The sequence below is a fragment of the Peromyscus maniculatus genome, chromosome 12, assembly GCF_049852395.1.
Source record: "Peromyscus maniculatus bairdii isolate BWxNUB_F1_BW_parent chromosome 12, HU_Pman_BW_mat_3.1, whole genome shotgun sequence".
NCBI lineage: Eukaryota > Metazoa > Chordata > Mammalia > Rodentia > Cricetidae > Peromyscus > Peromyscus maniculatus.
In genome coordinates, this window is record NC_134863.1 from 88,022,412 (window position 1) to 88,037,221 (window position 14,810).

General features: G+C 39.6%; 1 non-coding gene and 1 pseudogene across 2 annotated transcripts in view; both read left to right on the top strand.

Moving 5' to 3' along the window:
* The first annotated feature begins 244 nt into the window (after positions 1-244).
* LOC143266753 (uncharacterized) overlaps positions 245-14,810 on the top strand; it is a 38,199-nt pseudogene continuing 23,633 nt past the window's right edge. The window contains exon 1 of the transcript XR_013043900.1: positions 245-357. The product of XR_013043900.1 is annotated as an uncharacterized LOC143266753 (transcript). The remainder of the gene's footprint in view (positions 358-14,810) is intronic.
* LOC121821848 (U6 spliceosomal RNA) lies at positions 8,550-8,656 on the top strand. Its single transcript, XR_006062725.1, has one exon. It is a non-coding gene; the product is annotated as a U6 spliceosomal RNA (small nuclear RNA).

A 14,810-nucleotide genomic window follows, 5' to 3' on the forward strand; every position in this document is an offset into this window, starting at 1 on the left:
CATGGAGTGCAGGAAGATAGCAGGGTCTGTTATTGGAGCCAGGGGCAAGTGCTATTGAAATGCATATCTCTGTAGATCTGGAAAATGTGTCTGGGTGGAAGGCATGACCAGAAACCATTGTGCTGTGTCTTTAAGCATACTGTAACCCTATGGGAGGTGCTCTTGTCACTCAGACCTCAGTAGCCAATCAGGCCCTCTAGTCGACCTGCCAGTCAGAAGTGGTGCAGTTCTTCCGGCACCAGGCTTCAGGCGTGGCTTTGAAGAGGAGCTGGCGCCTGCAGTTTTGTGTGCTGTGCTGTAATTGCTGCTGCTGGGAGCTGAGTGGAGAGCTTGGGTGAGCTGTGAAACCACGACATGGTGAGTTAGGGGCTGCCGTCCCCAGATAGGGAGGTGCGGGAGCCAGTGTGGTGGGTACTCCCCGGATCTGGGTGGGAACCTGCACCAGATTCCCTGTCTAGTGAGGTCCGGTGCAGACCTTGCAACTCCCTGGACCCAGGGGCAGACCTCTGAATAACTTTGCTCTGTGGGCTCAGAGCATTGGGAACAAGGAGCCGTGTGTAGAAACATCTTTCTAGTAAATCTCTACATGTTTTTGGTGCATCCATGGAAAGCAGGTTGCCAAACTTGGAGAGGCCTAGTTTCTCCAATATCTTCTAGACATTCAGCACTTTGCATTTAACCTTTACGTGTAAGATCCATTTATAGTTAATTTTGTGGAGGTTATAAAAGGCATCTCATATGTTATGTAGCCCTCCACTACTACACAGTGATGTAGAAGAGTAGAATTGGTGATATAAAGAATTTATATAAGTCTCACAAAGCAGAATTTAGCTGAGGGAGGACTGCCTCTAAATACCCAAAAGGTAAATATATGCTAACCAGGCCTATTAGAGATTAGGATGCTAGAATACACATTTGTTCACCAGGATTGTCCAGACATTTGGCTCCAAACTATTTCAAAGAAGCCACCCCTGTTTTACAACCAGCCACTAGGCCCATCCCCATATCGAAGAACAGGCCTCTTAACAAACTGCTCAAGGGGCATTACAGGGTCACAAGCAACATTCAGGCCTGGTGTGCCATAAAGGTTCAATTTTCTTCTTGAGAAAAGCTAAGTACCGATAGATGGGCAATATGACACCAGGTGACAGCTATTTGAAAAGGAAAACACTGTTTTGTTGAGGGCTGGCCTGACCAACAACTTTTCCTTTAGGCTCTCACACAAGGAGAAGGAATGTGCTTGGCAGAGCCAGAGATGGCCTGGGACCTAGGCCTTGGGAGTTATTCCTAAGGGCCTGATGTATTGACAATAAAACAGAGCTCCTTCTTAAAGCCAGGAATATGCTTGGGAGAGCTGGAAATGGTTTGGGGCCAGGACCTTTGTGGAGGGATTTCTTCAGATCCTGAGAACCCAACTCTTCCTACCACATGGGGCTATGGTTATCAGTTCCAAGGCCACTGTGGGCTTAGTAATGTTTTGAGATATTCTATGTTTCCCTTGTGTAACATTGTTTGATTAACCTCCTTCTGAATTTTTCCCATTGTATATAGTTTCTGCTGACTTCATCAAAGTCTCCCATTTCCTTCCATTTCCCCCCTGGAACTAGTATACAAGATGCTATTTTTCTTAAGCTTACTTGGCTTGTGACACAGCTTGTGCAAGACCTCTCCACCCCAGCTTTGATCTTTTCTACCTTCTACTTTTTCTATCTTCCTCATCTCCTGTGACCTTCACCTCAGGACCCTGTCAATGAAGAAATATCTGCTGTTTCAGTTCACTGGTGTATTTAAGAAATTATTCTGGGAATATCTTTGCTGTGTAACTCTCCCATCTGCCTAAGTGTCTAGACTGGCAAGTTGCCTGTCTTTATTTAAATTGTTCAAAGTGTAACCTGGAGCATGAACCTAAGAGACACTTAAGGATGATGATATATGTGGAATGCTAAATCTGTCTAGGCTGGCTCCTCTTTGAGTATTAGCCAGAGATGGATGCATACCATCCTTACAGAGGTTTTTCTTTATTAATCTCTTAAGTTTGTGGAGTGATTTCTCCCTGGGAAGGCATGTTAATTTTATAAGAGCTGCATTTCCATACTGTTAGAAAAAATGATTCTAAGACAAGCTCTCTTATTTTGACCCAGCTTGTCTTGATTCCAGTCTGTTGCTCTCAGGGCAATCCTCTGTATTATACCTTCAAAATTCTTAAATTAAATGACTGTCCCATCTCAGAGTTTTAAAATTATCCATTTGAGTCATGTAGTTGACCATCCAATGTGGTCACAGGAAAAGGATTTCCATGTGGAGCATTGCTTCCGCCTTTAGATCAAAATAGGAGGAATAGTTTCTTGTGTACACCTCAGGGGAAACAAGGTAGGCAGTCAGCTGCTGGAGTCACCATTATGAAGAAGGTCCTGACTGTGGTAGAGAGAGTGATTTTGTAATTTCCCAGCATGTTTTAATTCGTGTCTTGTGAATGAAGACAGACCAGACTGGGTGATGTACAATTTGGGAAAGTTGTCTTGCACCAAAGAATATTGAATTTTCAATTAGGCAATTCTCTTATGGAGATATGTTCAATCCTGCTTGACACAGTTATGTCAGCTCAGAGGTTTGAGAAAAAAAGCCATTGACTGTAACTTTGTGTATCAGGTTACAGATCTCAGCAGCTAACATATGCATAAGGGCAGCATCAATCTCTGTCTTATTAATGACATTCCCTCTACTAGGGAAGGGAGCCTATTCTTTTTCAAAGTAAATATAGCTAAGTTTTTTTTTAATTTAAAAATATATTATTTTTATTATTTAAAAAATCACCCATTTTTAAATATTTTCTTTTAAGTGCATTACTGCTCTTATTTCTATTTGTTTCTGTTTCCTAATGTTTCTATGTCATTAATAGTTTCATTCCTTTTCTCTCAAGTGATGGTGATTATTGATTTCTGTGTAGAGCAAAGTCTTCTATAGCTTAGGCTTGCCTCATGGTATGTAATTGAAAATTGCCTTGAGAAACTAATCCTGCCTCTGCTGCCCAGTGCTGGGAAGACAGTCCTGAAATTCCCTCCAGACTGGGCTGTGACTAGTCAGTAAGAAGGAAAAATAGACCAGTTAATGAGTGACCTCCAATTTTTTTGGCTTTTATTGGGGACTTATAAATGAAGAGTGTCCTGTGCAAGAAATGAGTTCATTGACCAACTTTGAAGCTGGTAGAATCACAGTGCAGAAAAGGAGAAGCAGGACTGTGGTTGAGATTAGCAGTGATTGGCCATTTCTCACGGTTCACAGATCAAGACAATCAAGAATCTGGGTAAGCCGGGCGGTGGTGGCACACGCCTTTAATCCCAGCACTCGGGAGGCAGAGCCAGGCGGATCTCTGTGAGTTCGAGGCCAGCCTGGGCTACCAAGTGAGCTCCAGGAAAGGCGCAAAGCTACACAGAGAAACCCTGTCTCGAAAAACCAAAAAAAAAAAAAAAGAATCTGGGTAAAGGACACTGACCTTATCATGAAACCAAATTGCTATAGTTACAGTAATTAAACCAAAATGAAGATCTGGGTAACATGCCGTGGCCCTGCCTAAGAGGATTGTTGTTTTTCTGGTTTAAGATGTTAATCCTTAGAGAAAAGGTATGAGAAATCTTTGATGTGCTCTAATACAAATCTCTAGTTTCTGGAGCACAAGGCCACAAAAGTCTGTTTCAACTTTTCAAAATAATCTTGAGATTATAACTATATCATATTCACATTCTCTTTCCTGCCTCCAAGCCCTACTATGACCCCTCATTGTTTTCTAATTTATGACCTATTTTTCTTTAACAACAGTTACTGTGTGCATATGACCTGTGTTTGTCTACAGGATTTCCCAGCTATGAGGCAATGTGTTGGCTGCAATGGACATTGAATGTATAATGGAAAGTGCACACAAAGGACCCTGTATTTGGATGGAAGAGGAAGTGTTTTGTGAGAGTAGAAGAATGTCTACTAAAATACAAACTTTCTAGACTATGGCCCTGTCTGCTGGGATGGAAGGGCAGAGCTGGAAGGACTGTGCTATCTGAGTCATTTGATCTCTGATCACCCAATAGAGGAGCTGCTAATGTTCTAAGGCCCAGCTGGGTGGCACTAGTCAATGAGGGATTCTGGGGAACCGTAGCAATCAGAAGTAGAAGTGGCAGGTGTCTTGTGGGTTCTTTTCAGGATTCTCCTCTGCTTCTGCTTTAGAGAGTTGTATGGAAGACCATAAACCATGCCATGGTGGGTGTAGGGTGCTCAGAGCAGGTCTTCTGAGCTGTCATTTCTGCTGGGATTTGGATGGACCATGAGCTAGACTGTGGTTTTGTTGGTCCATGTGGTAACCTGGGCAGTGGCCCTTGTCCTCGGCACCTCCCTGTGTATGGATTTCCTGGGGTAGGGGAGACTCTGCAGCCCTGGCATGGGAGGATATGATGCTTATAGTACCACTGTCCAGTGTGCACATACAAGCACTGTTTTTGGTGTGCAGTAGGAAGACAGATTGGAAAACTAAAGGTCTAATTTCTAGAAGTTCTGAATATTGCATTCCACATTCAGGTTTTTCTTATAACTATTACAAATAGTTTAGAACTGGTAGAAAGATGATGTGGATCACCTTTCAGCAATACATCATTAGAATGCTTTTAAATTTCTGCTACCACCAGCTGCAATGATGTGATTCAGTGAAGTTTAGTTCCAGGGGACAAAAGGAGTTTCTGGTCTGCAAATTACTCTGTTGTGCATAGTGTTGGGCAGGTAGATAGGGCAGAATCCACATCTTGTGCTGTAACCCATGTGTCAGAAAGCAGATTTTAAATTATTCTTCTATGTTATTTTGGGATTGAGGATCAGTGGGGCTGGGTTTACCTGAAACCACATGGACACATAAGGGGCTGCAGAGCCATAGCAAGAGATTATCTGCATTTGTAGAGAGCCCTAGATCACGAGCTTCTGTCTTTGGATGAAATATCAGTAGCTGGAGGGTCAAAAACAACAGTTTAAGGTCACTTTGAGTAGATTTTATGAAAGTTGTGAAGTCTGTGTTTGTTTAATTTCTATACACATTGAATCATAGGTAATTGGGTAGCATTGGTTAAGATCACAATTTTCCTGGCTAAATTTCCTCTGGTCTTTTGATTAAAAGTTGTCTATATTTTCCTGCCTTTGTTCATGGCTTTTTTCTCCATCCCCTTTATTCTTTCACATTGTATTGTATTGTATTGTACACATTCTTGATTGTTGTATCTTTGTGGTAAGTATAGAAGTCATATTGTGTCAATCTGTGTGTTATTTTTTCATAATCCCGTTGAACATTCTGAGTATTTCCACTGTGAATGTAGCTTTGTAATCAACTTCCCTATTATAAATTGTTGGGCCTTGTCATTGGATTGTATTCATTTTATGGTGTAAATTTACCATACACAACATCTTAATTTTGATCCATCATGTTCTGAAGGATCATTTCTTCACTTTATTTATTGAGGTTTTGTTGTTCTTGTTGTTAATCTGTGAAAGACTTTTGTTTTATTGGATAAAAGGTATTATGGGTGGCTCAGCACATATTCTTTTTGGGGATGACCTGAGTTCAGATACCTACATTGAAGTTGGGAGGCTCATAACTCTCTACTATTCCAGATTCAGGTGATCTGACACCCTCATTTGTATGTCACCTGTACACATATGGAAGACATTCTCTCTTGCACAAACATATGCAAAAAACTAGCAGTAAACTTGTTTTTAAAAGTGATTGTGACTTATAAAGCAGTTAGAGTAAAACAAGTTGATTTAGGCGTATACTGATTCTTTAAAAATCTGTTATCTTGCATTTTGTTTTAAAAGGCTTTCATTTCCTCACTTTGATATAGGCTTATAATCATCAATCATAAGAAACAAAATGGTGTCTAAGTGATCCTAAAAGACATCTGTTTCTTTATCATAAGAGAATGAGATACTTTTAATAGTCAAAACTATTTTCTACAAAGTTAAAACATCAGAGGGCTTCAAGTGAATCCCTCCAATTTTGTTGGAACAGCCCTCTTCACCCAACCCATTTTCTGTTACTGGTAAAGGAGACAACCAGTATACAGGATGAGTGCTGGTCAGTGATTTCTTGGAGTTTGATTTTGATTAGAACTTTGTAGTTCTTGTTTAAGGGACCATAATATATATTTGTAGGTCTGTCTTTGTGTTTTGTTTGTCAGTGGTGCCATCTATGTTGTTGATTTTATTAATTGTAATCTAATTATATTGTTCATTTCCTGGAAAATGATGGACCTTCACCAATTCTGTATTCAGAAAATTTCTTATGAGTTCCTTGAATTTTTGTTGGTTTGGGAAGTTTATGTGAAGAGATAGTTTTAGTTTTTTTCTTGATAATAGAGGCTTCCCTCTTCCCATTTTCTAGCATATCTGTGTTTTCCAATTGCTGCTATCTTCATGTTTGTGTTTTTACTGCTTAAGTGATTGATATGATTAATACATTGGCTTTGGATCTTTAAAACCTTCTCATATATTATTGTCTCTTTTAATTAGCCTGAGTTGTCAATGTGACATAGAGTCATCTGAGGGAACATCAATTGAGATTGTGCCTAGATCAGAATATCTGGTTACTCTGAGAGAGATTGTGTTGATTTTGATTGATGTGGGAAGGCTCTTCCACTGAGTTGGCAGTATCTCTGGGCAAATGGGTCTGGGTTGGATAAGAGAGCTAGCTTAGCATAAGACAGTGACAAAGCAAGAGAGAAAGCCAGGAAACAATGGTTCTACATGTTTTGCCTTCAGTTATTAACTTGAGTTTCTATCCTAAGCTCACAAGGAGGAATTGTGACCTAGGAGTATCAACCAAATAAACCTGTTTATTACCTGAGTTGCTTTTGGTTAGATAATTTTAACCCAGCAACAGAGAAGGAAGTTAGAACAGAAAAAAATGGTACCTCAAAAGCAATTTTGTTGCTGCGAAAGACCTGGGAATGTTGAATTTTGGAAAAATGTTGAAGATATTAGGACTTAAGATGGCAAAAGCCATAGAAACCTAGACACAGAGCTTAATTGGCTGTTCTTGCAGGTCCTGGAAGATGGGTATATTTAAAGTAATGGCAGACAGTGGAGATCAAGGTCATAGAATTTTAATGGGCAATAGACTCTGCAGGGAACCATGGAGTTGTCCTGACCTATACCCTGAGAGACATGAGTCATAAGTTTTTCAGGTTAAAGTCCATGGCTTGTGGGTCACAATGTGCCTTCTAGTTCCTGACAGACTGAGGCACTCCCTCAGGCCGTGAAGCATTCAGGCTGATTTGTGTTTCTCTGTATGATCCTTTAGTAGTCAAGGAAACATGGAAACTTAACAAGACAATTGGTCTTAGACATTAATCTTGTGTACCCTGTATAGCTTGCAAACTTCACTGTATCTTGGCAACTACAACTGTATTGATCCTGGAAATTGTCATTTTGTTCAGTTTCTGATAAAGATATAAAAAGTCTGATTGCTCTCAATAGAATAGTCACAGCCTTGTCTTGCTGCGGCCCCTCCAGCCCAAGCCTGGCTTCATTCCTTGTGGTCCTATCAGGTGATCTTGACCTGGTAAGTAAGCTCAGGTACTTAGAAGCCTTCATGAAAAATTTAGCTACAGTTAATTTCGGTGATATTTTGGCCCCAAATCTTTCTTATTATCTCCATGTCCTGAAAAAGTGAGTAAGGCAAATGGGCTGATATCTTAGACAAAATATTGCTTCTGTTGGATGGTTATTACTGTTGACTCATTCAGGTCTTCAGTGAAAAAGAAATACAAGTAGAAAGAAATGAAAACTCTGTGTTTTGTTGAGAAAAACAGCACTAGGTAGTTTGAGATGGCAGTCCAGTTGTAAAAAAAGATGTATGGATTTTAAAGGATTTTAACACCATTAAAGGGAAGGCCCTTACTTTGCATTTGAAGCCTAGGAAGGTGCCCCAAGTGTAAGACTCCATCCAGCTAAGCCCTTAATTTATGGAAGGTATATACAAAATAATTCCTTGTCCTAGGAGCAACATCATACAGAACCTGGAGTAAATTTGGTCCAGGCTAGGTAGGGTCCATTAAATCTTGGCAGGACCACCTATGTTGTATTGATTCTGGAAACAAGAAAGATGTAAAATGTAAAGGTTTGCATCATGGATTCTTCTGTGGTCAGTTTATCACTATTGTACCCATCTATGTTTGGCAGAGTCAGAGCCCCAGTGAAGAGATTGTGAGAGTTCATTGCATGAAGTGGTGAGTGAAGCTGGGTTGCATTTGAGACCACAGGATGTTGAAATGTCCAAGCTAAGACATCTGCCATGGAGAGCTGCATACGGGAATGAAAGTAGCAAAAGAGTGAGATATATGAGAAATGCAGGGTGTTGTGTGATATTTTGATAATAAAGCTTGTTTGGAGTCAGAGAGCAGAGCTAAATACCATAGAAATTTGGAGGACTGTGGACAGATGGGAGACAGGAAGCAGTAAGGAAGGGACTGTAGATACCATCAAAATTGATAAAGATTAGATTCAAACAAAAAAGATCTCTTGTGCTCGCTTCAGCAGCACATATACTAAAATTGGAACGATACAGAGAAGATTGGCATGGCCCCTGCACAAGGATGACACGCAAATTCGTGAAGTGTTCCATAAAAAAAAAAAAGAATAAAAAAAAAAAAAGATCTCCTGAGATCAACAACCACCTTTTATTTTTTGATCCCAGTAAAATTAAAAATAGAGTGGTATTTGAAAAATTTCAATACAATACTTGGAAATTTTCTAACTATTTTAGAAAAACATTCTTAAAATTCACTGGGTAACTGGCAGCTCTAATATTTACTTTAATAGTCATTGTTTCAGCTTCCACAATTGGAGTCTTAGTATTAAACAAAATGTGCAAATAACTCATTTTACAAATAAACTAGTTAAAATGTTTCTAAATTAGAAAAAGTTCAAAAAAAATTTATTGATTTCATAGAATAATTGGATGGAGGAAAACAACCTAGGAATGTTAACAGTATAAAATTTCTCCCACTTTCAGTTCTCTTGAAATATAAGTAAATATGAAGATGGTTGTTTGGAAGCTCCCTCTTGTATAGAAAACTGTCATGCTTTGAATAATGAGCCAGTGATATAAAATGAAATGTTTAATTTGTTTTAAAATATTCAATATATTATTCATTAAATTATACAGTGTGAGTTTTAGGCTAGCTGGAGCTTTCTAATGAGATCTTGTCTCAAACAACAAAGCAGAATTATATTCAACTATATTTGTCAGTGTGTGTATTTGTGTGTGTTATTGAGGAATATCTTACTATCATATTCACTATGTAGATCAAACTGGTTTGAATTCAAGGAGATCTGCCTGGCTCTGCTACTATACTTGGCTATGTTCATTTCTTTCTTTTTTTATATTAATTTTTTAAAAATTTATTTTATCTACCAATCATAGATACCTCATTCCCTCCTCCCACCTCTCCAGCCTTTCCCCTAACCCACACCCCACTCCTTCCTACAAGAAGGTAAGGCCTCCCATCCAGGTCAGCAGAGCCTGGTACATTCAAGGCAAGTCCAAGCCCCTCCTCCTGCCTCAAGGCTGTGCAAGGTGTCCTACCATAAGTAGCGGGCTCCGAAAAGCTAGCTCATGTATCAGGGATGTATCCTGATCCTACTACCAGGGGGCCCCTTAAGTAGATCAACTGTCTTGCTTATGCAGAGGGGCTAGTCCAGTCCTGTGAAGGCTCCACAGGTGTTGATCTAAATTTCATGAGTTTACACTAGTTTGGTTTGGTTGTCTCTGTAGGTTTCCCCATCATGATCTTGATGCCCCTTGCTCACAGAATCCCTCTTCTCTCTCTTCAACTGGACTCCTGGAGCTCGACCTGGTGCTTGGCTGTGGATTTCTGCATCTGTTTCCACCAGTTACTGGAGAAAGGCTCTATGATGACAGTTAGGTATTCACCCATCTGATTACTGGGGTAAGCTAGTTCAGGCACCCTCTCTACTATTGCTAGTAGTCTAAGCTGGGGTCATGCTTGTGGGTTCCTGGGAACTTCCCTAGCTAACCCTATCCCCATGAAGTCTCCCTCTATCATGGTATCTCTTTCATTGTTTGTCCACTCCATCCCTATTCCAGCTTGACCATCCCATTCCTTTATGTTCTCATGCCCCATCCTCTACTCTCCATTGCCCTCCCTCAACCCCTAGTTTACTCATAGAGATCTCATCTATTTTCCCTTATCAGTGATCCATGCATCCCTCTTTGGGTCCTCCTTGTTAGCTAGCTTCTCTGGAGCTATGGGTTATAGTCTTCTGGGAATAATTTGACAGGGACCAGTGACTGACACAAGAAATGATATTGTCCCTGAACCTCGGGACCTCTGCTGAGATTAAGCTGGGACACTTCAGTGCATTTTGGAAAGGGATTTCAGGATGAGTCAATACAAATCAGAGTTGGAATTTTATTTTGAGACAGGGTTTCTCTATGTATCTCTGGCTATCTTTGAACTCAGAATGTAGATGAGGTTGGCCCCAAACTCCCAGAACTCTGCCAGCCTCTGCTGCCCACATATTGGAATAAAAGGTGTATGCCACATCATCTAATTATAATTTTATTATTAATTTAATTATGTCTGTTTGTATGTATGTGTTGAAATATAAGGTGTTGATCCTTTCTCTTCAGGATATTTGAGACATGGTCTCTAGTTTGCTGTCACATGTAAATAGACTTGCAGGATTTCTCTTGTCTGCCTTTTATCTTGCTTTAAAAGCATTGTGTTATAGGCAACTGTCTTTATAATGCAGAAGTAAAGGGATAGTTGCAAGGTGAGTATTTTACCTGTTAAACCATTTTCACGGTGTAGATGTAACCAACCGTCTTATTAAATAAGAAACACAGAACCAATGCAAAGAAGAAAGCCAAGAGATCAGAGCTAAGAGCCTTACCCACCTGCTGCAGCTAGCCTCTTAAGCCAAGAGACCTCTCCGAAAGGGACCTACTTCCTGTCTGTTTGTCTTTATATAGACTTTCTGTTCTGCCTTCTCATTGGTTGTAAAACCAATCACATAACTGCCTTGTCACTGTCTTTTGTACAGCCCTCCAGGTCTTCTATGGTATTGAGACTAAAGGCGTGTGTCTCCAATGCTGGCTATATTCTTGAACACACAGATATCTACCTAGCTCTGCCTACCAAGTGCTGGGATTAAAGGCTTGCACCACCAACGCCCAGCTTTTGCTATGGCTCTAATAGCTCTGACCCCCGGGCAACTTTATTTATTAACATACAATTAAAATCACATTTCAGTACAATTAAAATATCACCATATCACAGCCCTAAAGTTTTTTTAAGTAGAGATTTTTGAAGTGAGTCTGTTTTGAGACACAGTCTCACTTTCTAACCCTGTCTGGCCTGGAACTCACTATGTAATATATAGGCTAGGCCTGGAACTTGAAGAGATCCACTTTCCTTCACTTCATGTGACCACACCTGGGTAAGAAGATGTTTATCATGGATTTAGCACAGATAATAGTAGAAAGAAAGGACTTTGGAAAAGTATGGTCCTGTGAGGCAGAGCTGCACTTAAGAATTGATACAAAGCCATGTTGCAGTTTTGGTGACTTTGTATGTTTTATTTTAATAGGTTCTTAGGGAGTCTCTCTGTGTGTGTGTCTCTCACTCTCCTCTTTGTCTCTCTCTATCTCACTCTCCTCTTTGTCTCTCTGTCTCTCCTTCTCTTTGGTAACTGGATCATAGGTCAGTTCCTGAGGAGGCTTGTGTAGGATTCTGATTTAAAAAGGTAAAAGCATGGGTCAGAAGAGTTCTGTACTGTGCCTTACATGAGATTCATTATTCTGTCCTGGCAATCATCAGAAAATTGCTGCTTGCATCTGGCAAAGGAGTAAGTTCATACTCAAAAGGTTTTGTATGCTTTGGCCTCAAACATGGGTCATTGGTATCTGAGATACCACTTTTTAAAAAAAGGTTTTTCTCTCTCTACATAGCAAATTTTATTAATTTTGTGTGATGGTTAATATTGATTTTCAACTTGATGAGATCTAGAATTAGCCAAGGGATACTCCTCCAGACATACCTGTGAGGGCTTATCTAGATCATGTTATTCTCTGGGGTGTACTTATGACAAATTAGATTGTATATTGAGTTCATTGAGAAGAGAAGACTCTTCCCCCCCCACCCCAGAAGCAGTAGCACCATTCCATTCCATGATCTTGTTCCTGGATTATGTAATAAGGACAAGCATTTATCACTCTCTAGCTCCTGACTGTGGATACAGTGTGATCAGGTTAATAGTAGAATCAACATACAGTAGGTTGAAGGAGTGGAAACTACCCTTGCTTGCTATCTGGCCCAGACTGGGAGTTTGTTGAGATTCTTTTACTTCAGTGACTTGACTGCCAATCCAAAATTGAAGGGCTCAGGGAGAGCTGTTGACCTTGTAACAGACTTGAAACACCTGCAGAGAGGACCTGAGAAGATACTGATTACAGTGGGCACATGAAGGTGTAGATTCTAGACCCATAGGATAACAAAGAATAGATAGCTCCAGATGTGGAGTAGAATTGACATGGTAGGAAAGCTGTATATGCTAGAGATGAGAAAGCCTGAAACATGGAGCTTTCCCAGTCCACGAGAGCCCAAAATATCATTAAGAATCTCAGAATTTGCACAATGTGGTACAGAAAGCTGTTCCAAAGGGGAAGAACACGAGCATAGCTTACTGTTTTAGTTTTCTTAAATGTGATTGATTATTTGCTATGCTCCTGTTCTTCCCTTTTTGAAAACAGTGGGCTGTTACTCATTTTTTTTTTTTCACAGAATATACATTAAGGAGACTGTAGACTTTTTAAATGTTGAAATTTTTCTTTTCTTTCCTTTTTTTTGGTTTTTCAAGATAGAGTTTCTCTGTGTAGTTTTAGTGCCTATCCTGGATCTTGCTCTGTAGATCAGGCTGGCCTCAAACTCACAGAGATCCACCTGGTTCTGCCTCCCAAGTGCTGGGATTAAAGGCGTGTGCCACCACTGACTGGCAAATGTTGGAATTTTTAAATACTATGGACTTTAAGAATTTGAAAGTGTTTGATGTTATGATTTACATGAGACTTTGGGGACCATAGATGGGAATGTCTTGATTGATAGGGATATACCATAAAATGATGACTTAAATGAATATATTTTCCCCAAAGTTACTTTGAGTCAAGTTATTTTATCTGTTTATTAGAAATGAGACTACTCCACTGTTCTGTTAGCTGCTCAAAATAAAAAGAATCTGGATATTAATTCATGGACATCTGCACAGCCTTCTACTGAAACACACTTTTTGTTTTGTTTTGTTTTTGAGAAAGGGTTTCTCTGTGTAGCTTTTTTTTTTTTTTTTTTTTTTTTTGAGCCTGTCCTGGAACTCATTTTGTAGACTAGGCTGGCCTCAAACTCACAGAGATTCACCTGCCTCTGCCTTCCAAGTACTGGGATTAAAGACATGTGCCAACACCTCCCAGCTGAAACACTTATAATAGTGATCTTTGACATACAAGTTTGAATCTTCTTCTGTGTTACTAATATATAATCTTCTTACTGCTCTCTATTTTATCATTAGCCCTGCAACCCATATACATAAAACCAACAAAAAAAACCCAGACTTAGCAGGTTGTATTCATATCTTTCAGCATACTTATTCATACATACTTTACAAGAAAGAAGTTGGAAGTGAATTATTTGAGAAGGGATGGAGTGAAGAGAAAAAAGGGGAAAGTGTTATAGTATCATTTAAATGAAATGTATAGAAATAAATTTTAAATAAAAGGAGGGACTAGAGAGATGGCTCAGCAATTAATAGCACTGGGTATTTTTACAGAGGACCCAGGTTTTTTTCCCAGAATCATGGTAGCTAGCCATTTGCTGTAACTCCAGTCCCAGGCATCTCCTGCCTTCTACTGGCCTCTATAGGTACTGTGCACAGACACATGCAGGTAAAACACCCACATAACTAAAATTCAAAACAGTTTTTAAAAAAAGAAAAAAGAATTGAATTTTATTTCCTGCAGTGATATCACAGGCCTGAGACAGACAGCAGCCAGGGATAGTTAAAATGAACTCCTTTTTGTCCTGCATGGAAATAGCTGTGGCCTTCTACTGAGCCAGTCTGCACAATGGCAAAAGCAATCTTATTCTGAGCTCAAAATAGCTCAGCAGAGCCATCCAACTAAGAGCAGTGACCACAGTGCTGATAGGTGACTTTTCCTTTCTGTATTTGTGTTCTCTGTCCTCTGTTATTGTGAGAATTGTGGCATTGATACATCTATCTATTATATTAGATGAAACATCATGATTGACAGGTATTATAGGCTCCACAGCAATCTAATTTCACAGTACCATTTCCTTGATTTTTCAGCAAAGACCTTGTGTTACAAGATGAACATGCCAGAGACATTTCTTTCCATAATTTTTATAATTTATATATGTTTCTGTATGACTTTGGGGTGTGAATGTCCCTAAATGTCTCTACTTTTACATTATAGTCATGTTTAGAAGTGGATTTGTTAATTGAACATGCTTAGGAAGAGAGAGAACTCTACATGAACATGTCCAGATTCCCTAAGTAAAATCAACATGCTTCTTTTTTAAGAAAAAGTATTGTTTTAGAAATAACTCCCATGCTCTCCTTGCCTCCTGCAGGCAAGACATTTTTCTCATTTCTTCTGTCTTGGCTGTTCTGATGGTTATTCTTGGTAGTCAAACTGACTACCTTGGGAATTAACTAATACACAAAGAATTGGGTATACCTGTGAGGGATTT